A 5,705-nucleotide genomic window follows, 5' to 3' on the forward strand; every position below is an offset into this window, starting at 1 on the left:
ACCCATGTACCCGCCTACTTGTCTCGTCTCACGCATGTACCCGCCTACTTGTCTCGTCTCACCCATCTACCTGCCTACTTGTCTCGTCTCACCCATCTACCCGCCTACTTGTCTCTTCTTACCCATCTACCCGCCTACTTGTCTCGTCTCACCCATGTACCCGCCTACTTGTCTCGCCTCACCCATCTACCCGCCTACTTGTCTCGTCTCACCCATGTACCTGCCTACTTGTCTCGTCTCACCCATCTACCCGCCTACTTGTCTCGTCTCACCCATCTATATCTACCAGCCAACCGACCACCACGCTACCAACAACTTGCCCAGTTAAACCTCTATTCCGAACACTGATCCCTGTATATTGCTAGTTTATTCACACGCCTCCTCCTTAAGAGGTCCCAGTGTGTACAACGTCAGCATCACTTCAAGCCACGGCCCAGCATTAAACACGAGGGGACTGCGCGATCTGTCAGCGTGAAATTACACCGTTTGGAATCCTTGAATTGATTTGGTGACAAGGGCTCGTTCAAAAGAATTATTGACGTTATGCAATTGTGAAAATTTAAATTGCTATCTGCAAAACGGAGATCTCTTTTCAAACACGAAGGCTGTTCTTAAGGAGTAATGTCAAAAGTCAAAATGGCTTCCTTCCTCGTACAACGTCTTGTGTCAGAATAATTACTCTCGCTGGAAAATTGCGGAAGCGTTAACCTACACAAATCAAAACCCTTCATCACACCCATAAATTCTTCTTTCACAGGCATTGAACTTTTCAACTTCAATATCAAAGATTTTTTTAAATTTTGACGTTGATAATACCATAAAATCATACGAAAACAAATTGATGTCGGAGCAAATTAGATTTTCCTCTACAATAGAAAGCGAAGGGGTTTTTTTTAAAATTTACAGCCATACTGCTTTGTATACACCTATGCTATTAGCTTTTTCTGGGACAATGAATTGCACCCATAAGCGTGCGAGGATCAGCTGAATGAGGGTTCGAAGCCAATATTCGTCCCGACAGATAGCATTGATCTGTCTGCACCATGGTTAAAATTGTTTTAACAATGTAAGTGAAATCATGTTCAAAGCAGCATCAAACACAACTCTCTCACTTTTGGACGTTGTATGACGTACTATATGTACTGACATAAAATAGCATTGACATTTTGACGGTAATGATAGTCCTGCACCATGACTGTGGAATATATTTATTTTATGAAACAAAATATCTAGAAACGCATACAAAAGCAAGTCTAGCCAGCTCCAGCTAGCTCTATTCCACTATTCCAATTTACATTTCAAGATTGCCCTGATAGGAAGGCTCTGAAAATGTTAAGTCTATGAAATCAGCATAGGGATGTCTTTATATTTTTTAGAGTCAAGAAGGATATTGTGTAATATAAGATTTCGGAGACTAAATGTTAGTCTATGGTAATGACTGTGCGGTGGGGTAGTCTTTGGTTAAAGCGTTCGTCATGCCGAAACGTACGGGTTCGATTTCCCACATTTTGATTTACAGTGTATGAAGCCTATTTTTAAAGTTCCCCGCCGTGATATTACTTGAATATTGTTAAAAGCGGCGTAAAATCCAACTCACTCACGTACTCACTGTAATACCTGATAGTTAATACATTGTTGGTCATTTTGGACCGGGTGTTAATTTTGGTTATATGTGATTTCCTTCACATGAAATGTCATGACAGAGGGCACGAATGGCCCAGTGATCAAAGGCTTCGCTATATTATGCGCAGAGTTGCGTCCCTTTGTCGTGTCAGGATCTACTGATCGTAGGTTCAAACACGGAATTGCCTCTGATAATGTTCCTTGGTTCGGCAGCATCATACCCGTGCTCTTTTGTTTCACTGAAGTTGTAAACATGCATTATTTAAGTCTGTCATCCCACACTAGGCTTACACAGAGATTACTCGGATTACTGTCTAAAGTGTCTCTCAACCCAACGCATTCTCACTAACTCATTTTCGAAAAAAGAACAATATAGAAACACCTAAAACACGTCAATGATATTATCCTGTTCTGCATGGACACATGAAAGCAAAGCAAGGATTCAATATAATATTTATCATGTGTACAATGTTACAACACAAAAAGCAAAAAACAAAATATCAAATATTATTGAATGAAAAAATATATGTCGAGTGACCAAGTTCATCAGATTACATATATTAATTTCTTCGCGGCTTCATGCATAATCCGTATGGTCATTTCCTTTTTACAGAATAATGGGGAGGTGGGTGGCTGAGTGGTTTAATCGTTTTCTCATTGCATGGAAGTTCTAGGTTTGATTTCTGACATGGACATATGTTAAACCTATTGCTGATGTCTCCAATATGACATTGCAAAATGAAAAAGATCAATATTAACCTCATCAATGCACACGTTCAATTCGGTTCACATGACAATGCATATTATTATTGTTATTGTCGTCATCGGCATCATCAGAATCATCATCGTCGTCGTCATCATCATCTTTATTTATAAGTGAACTGAAATACAAGATTTGGTCTAAGAACAAACTATTTTTGAACATCCTATCTCTTCACTTTGACGAAAGCAGTCTTCATAAAATTCGTAAAACATTCATGAACCTTGTCATTTTATTTGAAATTCAAATTAGTTTTGACAAGACCTAATTTAAGGTCACGTTAGCGAAATCCTTAGAGCAACAAGATTCTCCTCGTGACTAAACATCGTCTACCACTTCATTCTCACCTCTCTGCTGCTGCAACCAGACCCACAAAAAAACACATAGCTACTCCCCAACCCAGATGAAAGAGACCCCAATACCGGAGATAAAGCCTAGTACATCATAGATTGAGCTGCAAAAAAAACATTTGCTGAAAGCTAAATAAAACATTCAGAGTTGTTCGAAGGATATGAGTGAAAAAACATAGCTCTGACTGAGTGATTTATCCCAATCAACTTCTTATGTCTCTTTACTCTTGGGGTCCTTTGAACCCGGCTAACCATATACACAATCCAGTTTCATATGGCTATCTATACCAGCCCATCTAGTGGGGAGCTTAACGTCTTCGGTGTGCCACTATCCTTGCTAGATGGAGGCGTTTTTTGTTTGTTATTCAATCAGTAAGACGTTTCTTCATCTCACGGGAGCCACAAGTCCCGGTTTTATCAAGCTATTGATTTTTCTGTCGACGGTTCCATGGAGTGAGGAAATGGCGATGTCTTCAACTAGGCCCGGCGCTAATGCTGGCAATCAGAAACGACTCTCCCTAGGGAGTTCAGATAGGTTTTCTTTTAGTATGGTATTCGGTTAATACCAATGTATTGAGTGAAGTCACGTTTGTACAGTATTTTGTTAGTGCACATAAGCGTTATTAATGTTTTAGCGTTTCATAACTTCTCCCTCGATATTTTCTGGAAATAGCTTTGGGCTTTTATCATGTATATCGGCTCAAAGGAAGTACGGCGAGGGATTTCTGACTGTTAAAAGTCATTTGAGGGAGCTCATACATAAATATCTTTAGACTTCAATACCCTCTACAACGAAGACACTATTATTCTAATCATAAGCATCTGACTGAAATCTGATAGTCATTTCCAAGTTAAAATGTAACACCACATACATTTTTATTATTCCTTCTAACGAGTTTTCACATGACAATAGTACATGATCTATTAAAGTGGTATTCAGATGCGGTAGTAACGATGACAACAGAAATTAACCATTTTTAATTCTTTCAAAGCGACGTTTCGGTACAAATTCGTGTACATTAATCTTGCATTCCATCGGGCACTCCAGATCATCGTCTAAACGATGCACACTCTACAAGATCCAATCTGCCTGCGAAAAACACACACGTGGGAGGAACATCAAGACCCCTCAACATCCGCATCACTGAAGCCACAGATCAAATGACATACAAGACTCCAAATCCACCATCTCAGATCTCATAGAGCAAAACCCCAACCCCCAGCCCAAGTGGACCCGTCCCGATGTCCTGGGCTCAAAACAAGCAACATCAGAAAACTAAAAGGAGACATTCGCATCAAATTTTTGTTTTGTTTTTTTAGTTTGATAAAAGTACTAACACCTGTACTTAAACGTCACGTTGAAATAACGTCGACGTCAACTTTTCAAATGCTGCTTAAATATGTTCACCGTCATTTATCTGTGATGTTGTTTGACTACTGCCACACTGATTCACCAATAATGCCGACAAGGGCACAAGAAGCGATACATGCCGATTGTTTTTAGAGGAAATGCGGTAGCATTGAGAATGTTTGGCTACCCATGAGTACCCTTTTCTATTTCTGAGTATAGATCTCTTATTTTAATAATGATTGCATGCACCTTGAGGTGACATTTCTACAAAAACAATCAATCTTTAAGAATCAGCATATCACACATACACCATGGTAGAACCTGAAGTGAAAGTTGTCGATATCAGGTTAGCAGAGCTGCATCGTAAACACAAAAATGGGAACATGTTTTATCTCATTGTACCAGCAGGCTTCTATACTGCGAAAGTTACTTGTAGATTTCAGAAATAAAAGCTACAAAGGTCATGTCGACTTGTATTTCTATGTTTCGCTTCACCCACTAGGCCCTGGGTTTGTTGAACATTCACTGATCTACTTTTTCCTAGCGGTCATCCTCTCACCCGCCCTCAAACGGCAATATCCTAGAAGCCATAGTGACCATACAATCCCCCAGAGCAGGTTGTGGCCGTACAATCCACCTAAAAGATTTGTGACCGTACAATCCACTAGAAGCCCTAGTAACCATAAAATCCACAGAAGGAATTGTTATCATACAATCCCAAAGAAGGCATTGTGACCATACCATCCCCAAGAAGGAATTGTTATCATACAATACCAAAGAAGGCATTGTGACCATACCATCCCAAAGAAGGAATTGTTATCATACAATCTCAAAGAAGGCATTGTTACTCTACCATCCCGAAGAAGGATATGTTATACAATCCCAAAGAAGGTACTGTGACCATACCATCCCCAAGAAGGAAATGTTATCATACAATCCCAAAGAAGGCATTGTGACCATACCATCCCCAAGAAGGAATTGGTATCATGCAATCCCAAAGAAGGCATTGTGACCATACCATCCCAAAGAAGGAATTGTTTAAAAATCGCAAAGAAGGCATTGTGACCATACCATCCCCAAGAAGGAATAGTTATCATACAATCTCAAAGAAGGCATTGTGACTCTACCATCCCGAAGAAGGATATGTTATACAATCCCAAAGAAGGTATTGTGACCATACCATCCCCAAAAAGGAAATGTTATCATACAATCCCAAAGAAGGCATTGTGACCATACCATCCCCAAGAAGGAATTGTTATCATACAATCCCAAAGAAGGCATTGTGACCATACCATCCCAAAGAAGGGATTGTTATACAATCCCAAAGAAGGCATTGTGACCATACCATCCCCAAGAAGGAATTGTTATCATACAATCCCAAAGAAGGTATTGTGACCATACCATCCCCAAGAAGGAATTGTTATCATACAATGCCAAAGAAGGCATTGTGACTATACCATCCCAAAGAAGGAATTGTTATCATACAATCTCAAAGAAGGCATTGTGACCATACCATCCCCAAGAAGGAATTGGTATCATACAATGCCAAAGAAGGTATTGTGACCATACCATTCCCAAGAAGGAATTGGTATCATACAATCCCAAAGAAGGCATTGTGACC

Source organism: Haliotis rufescens, unplaced genomic scaffold, assembly GCF_023055435.1.
Source record: "Haliotis rufescens isolate VD_foot unplaced genomic scaffold, xgHalRufe1.0.p SCAF_1, whole genome shotgun sequence".
NCBI lineage: Eukaryota > Metazoa > Mollusca > Gastropoda > Lepetellida > Haliotidae > Haliotis > Haliotis rufescens.